Genomic DNA, 13517 nt, shown 5'->3' on the forward strand with positions numbered 1-13517 from the left:
GACCAAACAATTGATTCCAGAGCTCTTTTCAACTTAAAACAGGGAAATTCTTCGGTGGCTGAATTCTCAGTTAACTTCCGGGTTAAGGCGGCAGCTTCCGGATGGAACCAAAGCGCCCTGAAAGGAGCCTTTTTCATGGCATTAAATGATCAGATCAAAGATAAACTCGCAACCCTCAACGAACCAGCCTCCCTCGAAGATTTAATTCGCCTCTCCATTAGACTTGATAATAGGATTCGAGCCAGAAACAGTTCTAAGAAGCAGAGTAATATCTCTCCTGCCTCTCTTAACGTGACTGTGTGTTCTCCCTCTACAGAGCAGATGCCCACTCAGAGGTCTAAGTCCCAGTCTCTACCTTTTCAAGCCTCTCATTCGGGGGAAAGGGATTTTGAACCAATGCAGGTGGGACACACTAGGCTCACTCCGGAGGAGAGACAGAGGCGTCTTCTAAGTAGATTATGTATCTACTGTGGTGAGAGTGGACACTTCATCGCCTCCTGCCCGGCAAGATCAAGAGGTCGGGGCCCGCCTGAGGATCTGAGGAGTCTGGCGGGTCAAATAAACACAATTAAATCTCCTCGTTTGTTGCTGCCTGCCACGCTCTTCTGTGATAACCAAAGTCTCTCTTTCTCCGCTTTCATCGACTCAGGCTGTGAGCGTAACCTAATTGACTCAAACCTCGTCCAGCAACTCCAGATTAAAACCGTTCCTCTCTCTCAGCCTCTCAGTGTGTCAGCCATAGACGGAAAAAGACTCCACCGTGTTACCCACCAAACCCAGCCCCTCGAGCTACTTCTGTCAGGTAACCACCGAGAGACAATAACTTTCTTTGTTTTTCCCTCTGCATGTTCCCCGCTGGTCCTCGGGTTCGAGTGGCTGGAGAAGCATAACCCTCACATTAATTGGACTAAACGTCTTTTGGAATCATGGTCCACTACTTGCCACGAAACCTGCCTTCGCTCTGCTGCCCCTATGGTGGGGCCTCCTAGAGGTGGGGGGGAGATGGACTCTCCTGACCTTTCTTCAGTTCCTCCTGAGTACCATGACTTAGCCCCTGTCTTCAGTAAGGTCAGTGCGACGTCCCTACCTCCACACAGACCATACGATTGCGCCATTGAACTTTTACCTGGTGCTCCTCTTCCTAGTAGCAGACTGTATAACATTTCCAAGCCCGAAAGAGAAACTATGGAAAAATACATCAACGAATCACTAGCTGCTGGAATAATTCGCTCTTCATCCTCTCCATTGGGCGCCGGTTTCTTCTTCGTGGGCAAGAAGGATGGTTCCCTGAGACCTTGTATTGATTATCGAGGTTTGAATCAGATCACAGTTAAAAATAAATACCCGCTGCCTCTTCTCGCCTCTGCTTTTGAACCTGTACAGGGTGCAACAGTGTTTTCCAAGCTGGATTTAAGAAACGCCTATCATCTCCTTAGGATACGAGAGGGCGATGAATGGAAAACTGCCTTTAAGACACCCTTGGGTCAATTCGAATACCTGGTGATGCCCTTCGGTTTAACAAACGCTCCTGCCTGCTTTCAGGCTTTGGTTAATGATGTTCTCAGAGATTTCCTCAACGTGTTTGTTTTTGTGTACATTGATGACATTCTCATCTATTCCAAGGACCTCCAGGAACACAAGAGACATGTCCGTCTTGTTTTACAGAGACTACTGGAAAATAAACTGTTCGTGAAAGCCGAGAAGTGCGAATTCCATCAACCTTCAGTCACCTTTTTGGGGTTTGTGCTCGAGGGCGGCCAGGTAAAACCTTCAGAAGACAAGATCAAGGCAGTTTTAGACTGGCCAGTTCCTGAAAACCGAAAACAGCTACAGAGGTTTTTAGGGTTCGCTAACTTCTATCGTCGATTCATCAGAAACTACAGTCAAACCGCCCTTCCATTAACCTCTCTGACTTCCATTAAACAAACTTTTCAGTGGACTCCCGAGGCTCAAGCTGCTTTTGAGAAACTCAAATCCTTGTTTTCTAGAGCTCCCGTTCTGATTCAACCTGACCCAACAAAACAGTTCATCCTAGAGGTGGATGCTTCAGATTCTGGGGTTGGAGCGGTTCTCTCCCAGAGGCTCGATTCTGATCAGAAAATACACCCATGTGCTTTCTTCTCTCGTAGACTCTCTTCCGCAGAACAGAACTATGACGTGGGTGACCGAGAGCTCCTGGCTATTAAGTTGGCGTTGGAAGAATGGAGACATTGGCTGGAGGGAGCTGAGCATCCGGTTCTTGTGTGGACTGACCACAAGAACCTGGCTTACATCCAGTCAACCAAGCAGGCAAATCCTCGCCAATCCAGGTGGTCAATCTTCTTCTCACGTTTCAACCTTATCATTTCCTACAGACCTGGATCCAAGAACGTGAAGCCCGATTCTCTCTCTCGTCTCTACTCCGTCGATCATCCAGAGACTCCTGAACCTGTCCTTCCAGCTTCATGTACCATTGGAGTGGTCAATTGGGAGATATCGGTGCTGTCCGTCAACCAACACATCCGTCGCTGTCAGAGGATTTGGAGGGAGACCATCGCCACACTCAACCAGTCATCCGAGTCAATTAAATGTTTTGCCGACGCCAAGAGACGCCCCGCCCCCGAGTATTCTGAAGGCCAGGAAGTGTGGCTCTCCACTCGAGACATCCCCCTCAAGGGGATGTCTCGAAAACTCTCCCCGAGATTCATTGGACCCTTCAAGATCTCACGAGTCATCAACCCCTCAGCTGTTCGTCTCCAATTACCTCAGTCCCTCCGAATCCACCCTACATTCCACGCCTCCCAGATCAAGCCTGTTTCTTCGAGCCCTCTGTGCCCGCCGTCCGACTCCCCACCACCCGCCCTGGAGGTCGATGGCCATCCGGCCTTCACAGTGCGCCGCATTGTAGACTCCCGTCGACGAGGTCGCGGATGGCAGTACCTCGTCGACTGGGAGGGCTACGGACCGGAGGATCGTCAGTGGGTTCCAGGCTCGTACATCCTCGACCCTACACTTATCGAGGAGTACGAGCGTTCCTGCCCATCTACCTCTTCCGCACCGCCAAGGGGCGGTCGTTGAGGGGGGGGGTACTGTTGGGAGCTGGAGAAAATCCCATCTTTCTCCAGCAGAGTCCGCCGTGGATCCTCTGAGGGAGCCTCCTGCACAGCTGCAGCTCATCTAGATCATCAGAGGATCCACTATATAAGCTGTCTTCAGACCTTGCCTCAACGCCGCAGTGTTGCTCCAGTTGGTCAGCGCTAAAGCCTAGCTCCTTGTGTTATCTCCATGACTTTGAATCCAGGTTGGATTCTAACCTGTCTCTCTGTGTCCCCAGGTAGCCCGAGTCTCCTCCGTGATAGCTCAGGAAGAGCTAACCTGCCGAGCCGACCCTCTGAGCCAAACCCTGAAGACTCTCTGAGATTTCCCAAGCAGCTCTGGACTAGAGCTGAGAAAACAAAGCCAAGGTCTGTTCAAGCTAGACGTGAGACGCTGAAGCAGCAAACGGACTCTGCTGATAAACTCCTCTCCAGAACCAACAGTGACTCTCCCAAGGCAAACCTCAAGAACCCTCAAGGTACTATCAGAGTTCACTTGGAAATCAAGATCCTGTCAGCAGTCAATAACAGCTCTGTCTCTCACGCAGACTCCGATGAAACCTGAACCCAGGCCCGAACCAGTCAACAGTACATTCAGTGTTTGTGTTTAATAAACGTGTTAAACTTTCACCCTTGTGTCCGTCAGTGGTGTTCTGCATTATTGGGTCTCCACCTGAGAACCCACCATGACAGCTCTAAGCATGTCTGATAATGACATCAGAGAAGCTGTTTAACAAGGAAAATGTAAAAAGCATAAAAAATGTCTCAGAAAAGTCATAAAACATTTTTTACAGATTTGTATTAGTATTCTTTAATGAGTTAAGGATAGAAATGAGTAGTTTAGTAACCATAAGTACATTATTTATCGACACCCGGATGTATATCTACTCGCGCATGTGCAGAAAAGATTGTGCTTCCGGGACGGATTGGGTAGTGACACAGATCTATTGGCTAGCCGCCACCGCTGGTAACTACAACATAGAAAAACAAACAGCTCTGCCATTATGAGAAGGCAATGGAGATCATGAAATAATTAGAGAATAATTCTTAAAACTCTAGAGTTGAAAATTAAGTTTTCGTAGAATATAAAATTGTTACATTTTGTTTTTCTAAGGATGGTTCTGAGCAAAGAATAGTCTATACTGGGTGAAACACTCTTTTGTAAACATGTTTATCTCTATGCTGGGAAAAATGTAAATGATCAACTCTGTTAAAAAAATGATGTTATTTAGAAAATGTAAATGTACTGTAACAATGGCACAATGGTATATGACAGAATTTCCAAAACTATACAAATATGATAAAGGAATTCATTCATGTTTTTTTACTTGAAAACTTAATCTTTTTGTTCCTGCTCATTTTCTTATCTAGCTCAGCAAACAATAGCTTTAATGGCACTTCACCATTTAGAATAGATAAAAAGAAAGTAACAAAAGTTCAGGGCAAGTGGCAAAATTCCTGACTTCAGGTTTGATATAAAATCTATAAAGACAGACTTTACAGACAGAAATTAAAACTGAAAAATGCAAGAGAATAAAATTCTACCAAGTAAACTACAACAGCTTAGCAGAGCTATAACATTAAGGCCCTGTTCCTGAGCTCTCAAGATTTTAAGCTTTTTATGTCATAAATTATACTCAAAAAAAAAAAAGTCCCTTTTGTCGCGTGTTTTTCGGTATGATTTTGAAAAGAAGGTGTGTTTTCTTCCAAATAATGACCATCCGCTTTGATTGTTAGAGTGAGCTTTCTGTCTCAGGGAGGATCTTTGCTGGTGGTTGGGCTGACCTGTTTTGCTGCTCACCTGAGAACACTTCTTAGTCAAGAGGACTAGTGTGTACAGGATATAAGGAGGTGAAGGATCAACTCTCTTTGCTGAATCATGGTATTACAGCCAAAGACCTAAACCAGGAATATCTTTTTTGCTGAAATTTGTGTTCTTGTGAATCTCTTTTAATGTTGACTCTATTATTGTTCCTGTCAGGAAGTGAACCTCAGTTCATCTATGATCTTCATGCAAAAGGTCTTACCTGTGTGCAGCAGCTCTGAGACTTCATCACCTGCCTGCCTGCCTGCTCTCAAGCACAAAGTCGCTTGCAAGTACCAACGTTCTCCGATCTCACTCACATTGTCCTGGACCTCTGGGTTTCAGTCTGCAAAGCCAGCTGAATCAAACCCCTACAGATCCATGCTACCTCCCCTTCATTTGTCAAGTAAGCAAATCAATCAGTCATTAGTCATCAGTTGTCAAAGAACTCATTCTTGATCAGTCTGCTTTCTCTCCTCAGACCAACCAGAACGTTCAACTGACTTCCTGTAATTCTATTCTTCAAGATTGTTGTTGCTTTTGTAAATAAAAAGTTAAAACTAACCGGTTCTCCATGTGATTCTGCATGTGGGTCAAAAAACTACAAACAAACATGAAAAAGATGTCTTCTATTTTTGCTTCCATGCTCACCAAAGTACAAAGATTACACCTGTCAAGGTGTTAGATGCCATCAGGAAAAAAAAAATGCAGATTGAAGAAGAGTCACAGTGCTGGTATTATTAAAACAAAGTAAAGATTCAAAAATGACTCTGATCACTCCATTTTATTTATTATGTAGTGTAAGGGATTGCCATTGAGTCAAACAGTTGATGCAATCAGCTGGTTTTCCTTTGATAGAAAACTTTTTATTTAGATTTAGTTCCATCCATTAACGGGCCTCTTTTTACATCAATATATATACTAATAAATTAATGGAGTTATTATTATATCAAAATAACTATGTATAAAAAACTGAACAGTTTACAATACATTATTTGAATCAAACTTGTTATAAACACAAATGTATAAGGGGTATTTATGAAATACTAAACAAATCAGTAAAAATGAAAACCTCTATTAAACATCTGCCTTTAATTAGTGGTAATAACTTTTAAATGAAATGTTTGCAAAATAGTTTGTAATAATATTTGAATAATGACTTATTTGCTATTTCTTTGCAGATGAGTATACTGCTTGTGTTTATAATTTCTAAAAATATTTTCTAATAATTTTATTTTCAATGTTGGTTAGTAGATAAAATCCTGCTGTACAGAAATCAATAAAGTGAGTAAAAAAAAAATCCAACTTTAAAATTTTTTCAGTATATTTTTTCTTTAGTAAGCACAAATGACTCGCTAAAATCATCTCGTGCTGATCTTAAGAGCCTTGTCTTTAATGTCTAAGATGGCTAACAAGTACATTATCAATGGCTCCGGAGAAAATCAACATGCAAATCAATGATTCGCGTGAGTTCAGTCCCCAGGGTGCTCAGTCAAAGCATGCTCATTTAAACTCAACAGCAGTAGTGAAGTGTAAACAGTGAAGAATATAGACCCTAGGATTAACTGGATGATCAATTCTATTGAACACTGGGTCCACTTCACATTTATGTCTTACCCTTTTGTTGTTTCACTCCCAAGCTTCAAGCTCTAGAGCACAAGAAAGTACAACTCATACACAATCAAACACAATCTGCACACTAGAGGGAGACAGAGAAAGAGGCCCAACCAAACTTACAGTTACAGTAAAAAGTTAGTGCGCCCTTTGTTAGGTTCAAAGTTTTAGCTATCAATATATGGTATGTACTTCTCTTCTTAGACCTCCTTAGGACATAATGTATAGACATTTTTAGATTTTACCCTGATAATGTTAGGTAAAATGTAGGTTTTATACTCAGCAACAATTGGTTGAGAAATCACATTGTCTAGGTTGACACAAAATCTTACATTTCACATATTTCCACATAAGAAGAATATAATAATAAGACTAACCTCTTTAACATGTCAGTGTTAAGATTGTCGCTAAATGTCTTTGCTGGACACATAAAAATACAATACCAATGCATACAGAAGGAAACCTATAACACCAACAGAATAGTTATACAATTTTTGAGTCAAGAATGTTTCTATTTAAAATTTGAAATCTGAAAACAGTTTAAATTGTTAAAATATTAAATTATTTTGTGGCAGTAGCTTAGAATAACTTTTTTAAAACTAAGATCTGACAAACAAAATTAGTGTATTTAGCAAAAACACAAATCAGTACATTTATACTTAGGACTGTATACCATAGGATAATATCAGTGACAAAATTCCAGATGTTTATTTCCATTTCATTAACCAGTTTCTATAGATTTAATTCACCTAAGGTAAGGGCAAATCAGAGTTTGTAGTGTATAATTACATTTCAATCTCCATCACATTTCTCGCATCTATTAACAGGGCTATTGTGGAATTGATCACATTTTTGGTATTGTTTTCCAATTTGGACTGGCCACTAATGATTTGTATCACTCCTTGAGATTGCACAATCCAAGATCGCCTGCCTTGTTTTACAAGCAGTTTTCCAAAACTTTTTAGAACATGGATATGCAGCCTTTAAAATACAAAAATCTCTTTTAAAAGTCCAGCTATATAAAAGTTATTTTGAGTTCCAGATAACACTTAGCCTTTTAATAACAAATACTGGCAAGTTATGCTAGACACTTCTAAATTTTCTTTATCTACTCCATCATATCGAAATGTGATGGACTAGAAAAGCCTCTAGGGTTTACCCTACCCGACATTTATTGCTGGTACATACACAGTGCTATTCTCTGCACCTCAGCAGTATCTAGCTTATACAGATAGTAGCAACAACACTCCTGAGTAGCTGATTATCAAGTAAGAAGAACCCTGGTAAAATAAAAATTGTTTAAACCGTGGGGTTTAAAAAAGCCGTCAGCCCCGGAGGTGACGGCTTGGTTCGAATGCCCGGTGTGTTTCAACTACGTGCTACACTGTAGTTGAATTAAATCCCGGACGATTTTAAAATCCCTCCCAGACATTTTTTTAGGTATGAAAAGTAGAACATGTCGGGGAAAAAGAGGATGTCTGGTCACCCTACCATATCAACAATTTCGATGTTTCAGTGAGTAAGTGCTTGTTGCTATGATGCGTCTTTGCTCAGCAGCTTTTCTTGTTGTAAACCAACCGATCAGCGCACAGCTCATTGAAATATTCATGAGCATACCATAAAGTAAGAAAAACCTGTCGTTTCAATCGAGGGCTTTTAACCAGGCTTGCACTAGGGCACATAGAACTGCAAATATGCCATTTTCAGCCCAACCAATGTTACACACCCTATTCAGAGACCTTAAGGACCAGCACCAAATACCCTATATAATCATTCTACGACCCCTTTAAGGAAAACAATATTTCTGAGCATAAATGACTATCTCTTCTCTTTCTTCTGGGGCATCTACAGGTGCTGGTCATAAAATTAGAATATCATGAAAAAGTAGATTGATTTCAGTAATTCCATTTAAAAAGTGAAACTTGTATATTATATTCATACATTACATACAAACTCATATATTTCAGATGTTTATTTTGTTTAATTTTGATGATTACAAATGACAACAAATGAAAATCTCAAATTCATCATATCAGAAAATTAGAATATTGTGAAAAGGTTCAAAATTGATGGCCCCTGGTGCCACACTCTAATCAGCTAATTAACTCAAACCACCTGCAAAAGCCTTTAAATGGTCTTTCAGTCTAGTTCTATAGGCTACACAATCATGGGGAAGACTGCTGACTTGACAGTTGTCCAAAAGACGACCATCGACACCTTGCACAAGGAGGGCAAGACACAAAAGGTCATCGCTAAAGAGGCTGGCTGTTCACAGAGCTCAGTGTCCAAGCACATTAATAGAGAGGCGAAGGGAAGGAAAAGATGTGGTCGAAAAAAGTGTACAAGCAAGAGAGATAACCGCACCCTGGAGAGGATTGTGAAACAAAACCCATTCAAAAATGTGGGGGAGATTCACAAAGAGTGGACTGCAGCTGGAGTGAGTGCTTCAAGAACCACCACACACAGACGTATGAAAGACATGGGTTTCTGCTGTCGCATTCCTTGTGTCAAGCCACTCTTGAACCACAGACAGCGTCAGAAGCGTCTTGCCTGGGCTAAAGAGAAACAGGACTGGACTGCTGGTGAGTGGTCCAACGTCATGTTCTCTGATGAAAGTAAATTTTGCATTTCCTTTGGAAATCAAGGTCCCAGAGTCTGGAGGAAAAGAAGAGAGGCACTTCATCCACGTTGCTTGAAGTCCAGTGTAAAGTTTCCACAGTCAGTGATGGTTTGGGGTGCCATGTCATCTGCTGGTGTTGGTCCATTGTGTTTTCTGAGGTCCAGGGTCAACGCAGCCACATACCAGGAAGTTTTAGAGCACTTCATGCTTCCTGCAGCTGACCAACTTTTTGGAGATGCAGATTTCATTTTCCAACAGGACTTGGCACCTGCACACAGTGCCAAAGCTACCAGTACCTGGTTGAAGGACCATGGTATCCCTGTTCTTAATTGGCCAGCAAACTCTCCTGACCTTAACCCCATAGAAAATCTATGGGGTATTGTGAAGAAGAAGATGCAATACACCAGACCCAACAATTCAGAAGAGCTAAAAGCCACTATTAGAGCAACCTGGGCTATCACAACACCTGAGCAGTGCCACAGACTGATCGACTCCATGCCACGCCGCATTGCTGCAGTAATACAGGCCAAAGGAGGCCCAACTAAATACTGAGTGCTGTACATGCTCATACTTTTCATGTTCATACTTTTCAGTTGGCCAACATTTCTATAAATCCTTTGTTTTTATTGGTCTTCAGTAATATTCTAATTTTCTGATATGATGAATTTGAGATTTTCATTTGTTGTCATTTGTAATCATCAAAATTAAACAAAATAAACATCTGAAATATATGAGTTAGTATGTAATGTATGAATATAATATACAAGTTTCACTTTTTAAATGGAATTACTGAAATCAATCTACTTTTTCATGATATTCTAATTTTATGACCAGCACCTGTATAACATATTAGAATGAGGAACAAGTTTTAATAGAAGTTACAAGTTAGACCTTTATAAAACTATTAAATAACTTGCAACTATTTAGACTTCTTTAGTTAGGAAAATACTGCTAAACCTATTGTCACATAAAATAGTCAGATATCTATCCCTAGTTAGTCAACAGGATCCCTGAGTGAGGGTTTCTGTACCTACACACAGCTCTATCAATTCTACACTGATGATGGATTTTTAACCTTGCTCTTTTCTCAAAGCATCAATTTCAGATGAGATGAAAAAGTAATATTCCAGCAATAAACCCTGATTTACATCCCCCTTCTCTGTTCTCCCTCTTCCTTTTTTTATTTGATCATTTAGCAAGGATCATATAACTATATCAGACACAAATGAAATCAGGTCTCGTTCACATTAAGGCCATGTCTTCTGTAGCTAACATCATCTCCAACCCAACTAGCCAGCTCAAAAGCAAGCCAGGGGCAGAGTCCCCATTCATTTTCAGGCCCATTTCCCTCTATGATTAGGTGATCAATCAATCCCCAGCATTCAGTCTCATCAAGCAGACGGGATTATCTGCCCATCTTTCCTACTGCCTGTTTCAGCTTTCTCCCCCCTACACACACAGCAGCACATTAACATCAGATCAAGTATCACACAACGCAAGCAGTGCGCCGTATCCTCTGACCACAAACAGGCAGGTTGTGACTTAGTGACATCAATTCCATCTGCTCCAAATGCTATGCGCACAGGTTTACTCTCTCACATACAACACAAACACAGACATAATTTGGGTCCTAATTATTTTTTATTGCATCGATACAAGAATCTTCCACATCCTCTCAGAGATCAAAGATGTTTGATGAAACCCAAGGTTAAAAATATATATAGGATCTTGTTTCTTTTAAGAAGGTGTTATTCATTACTTTACTGAAAGAAACAGATATCAGCTAATTAGATGATTACATAGGTAAAAACAATTTATCAGCATGTATTTAGTAAATAAAAAAAGGATTGGATTCTAAGACACATGATGAATGTTATTCCTCACACTGGAGTAAAAAGTTGCGGCATTTGATCCATTATTTAAATGAAATAAAAGGTCTGTAAGTTTGCAGTCTTCTTTGACCTTTGTTAATTCACTTTTGTTCCTAGAGTAAAGTCATCACAGGATTAGAAAGAAATTAGCAGTAAGACGATTGACTGTGTCTATGGTCATACTGTGTCAGTCTGTGTTTTTTTTTTTTTTTTTTTTTGCTTTATTACAATTATGCAGGGAGTTTTACAGTTTATATGGACACTGCAATGTAAATAGAGCAGAAAAAACAGAAGATGAAAGGGGAAAAAGAGAAAGAAAAAAAAGAGAAAAGATGAAAGAAAGAAGAGATAGAAAGTAGACAATGACAAAACATTTTCAGTCTGCTTCATCACCTGTAACGAGATGAAAAAAGAACAGCACAACCGAAAGACATGGTACGAGATATACAATAAAGCAACACCAGTCTGTGTTTTAAAGACTAAAGCCAGCTTCACATATACCACTTCATGTGCTGGCTCCCTTCACCACAAAACGTTGTCGTGCAGCAGTCCTCAATCAATAAGTGTTCTATTGGCACTATCCTTAGGTTTAAAATGTTATAATTAGATATCTTTCTTGGTTGGCATATGTAGTGTGTTCTTATGTTGCGTTCACACTGAGTGCATTCTGGGTATTTAAGCGTTTGATTTACATGCAAAATGGGGGACAGCATTAAGCTTGCCTTGTTGGGAAAATGGAACTCTTATATCATCATACACCGCAAGATCCCACAACTGCATCAGTAGCAGCGTGTCAGGGCATCCAGGTGTCCTAGCATCAGGGCGTAAAAGCATTCAACACTGGAGTTCAGAAATGTGAAATTCTGCATCTTGACGCGGAGCCTATACCAATCATGCAAGATTTCCTTCCTGCAGAGCTTTCAGCATATGAAAATTAATGAGGTTAAATTCCATAAGTTTTAAAATGCCAGGAGAATCGATTTTTTGGCCTGTCGGTATTCAGGGGTCTGTCGCTCCAAACAAGAACAGAATATTCAAACAGGAAAAAATATTCCGACAAACTGACTGTTGCAAAAACAGAACAGAACAACTAAACAATCGAATGATAAAACATCCAGAGCCTCAGAGCATCTTGACCGGCATTCGACCCAGTGTCCAAATTTTAGCAGTGAAGCGTTTTTTTTTTTTCGTTTTTTATATTTTGTTTTTTTTTTTACACAGAGAAAGTGATCGGTGTTAACGCAACATTAATCTATAAAAGCATTAAATAGAAGAAAAGGAGTTGAAGGGAGCTTAAGTAAACAACTATTATGTGTTTTAAGCAGCAAAGGAATAATGCACTTAAAAAAATACTTTTCAGATTTACCAATAGCTATAATATTAACTGCCACATTAATTGCAATATAATAATAATAGTAATAACAATAATAATAATAATTATTATAACAAATTGTTATTATTTTTATTATTATGAAAGAAGTGTAAAGTGCTTTGGTCAAGTCTCCTTGTCAGGTTGGGTGGAGGCTTTGAGGACCCAAATGCAGATGAGTAGGCAGAGATGAGTTTTGCTGATTTAATTAAGGACTAACAGGTAACTGATGCAAAAATCCAGAATGATGCAAAAATAAGGAAAGGACGGCATCTTTGCAGCAGGAACCATGAGGACCACCGACTGCTCCACAGGAGCCTTTGGGACCCACAAGGAGGCGGCGCACCTTGGAACCCACAAAGAGGCGGGGAAGCTTGGGATCCACGAAGAGGGAGCACCCCTTGAGAACGACGGAGAGGCGATGAGCACCTGCTGAGGTGGTCTGATTCGGGAACTGTCCCACTAAGGGGCTCTGACTCAGGAACTGGCCCACCAAAGGGCTCGGGAAAGGCTGGCTGGTAGGGGGTTAATTGAGGTGGAAGGAAAAGGAAAAAATCCGAATTTTTCTCATAAAACAAACTCAAAAAGTTGAATCCTTAAGATGTGGGGGATCAGATCTTAGATTGTGTGGGGCGAAGTCAATGTTTAATAGTCCTTAGAGGTGAGGACAGCTGGTAATCATGAAAGTGTTGCCTGAGACCACAGAGTAAACTGACCTTGTTTGGAGGCGGTGTAAGGCTAGCAGCAGGCTGACCCATAGGAGACGGAGCGGGGGCATCAGAACGACATGACAGGGAGAAAGCTACGGCGTCAGACCAACCCACGCTGGAGTGAGTGGCAGCGTCAGACCAATCAGCTGGAGAGTGAGTGGCAGCGTCAGATCAACCTGCTGGAGAATTAGGGCCGGATCTATCAAAGGTTTGCGTGTATAAAAACGTGAGCTATTTCACTGCGCACGCTAAAAAATGTACAAACTTATCTATCAACAGCGTGCTAAAAGGATTTGGTCTTTAAAACGTGCTAAATAGCACCTCTTATCCATTTAGTACTTTTTCTGCAATGAAAATGCAATTTGGGGCGTTTACACGCAAAAGTGCGTCTTGTGGGAGGAGAACATGTAAATATAATAATTTAGCACTCGCAAAGTGATTTATCAAACCTGAAA

This window comes from Cyprinodon tularosa, unplaced genomic scaffold (genome assembly GCF_016077235.1).
Source record: "Cyprinodon tularosa strain WSP-4 unplaced genomic scaffold, ASM1607723v1 ctg494, whole genome shotgun sequence".
NCBI lineage: Eukaryota > Metazoa > Chordata > Actinopteri > Cyprinodontiformes > Cyprinodontidae > Cyprinodon > Cyprinodon tularosa.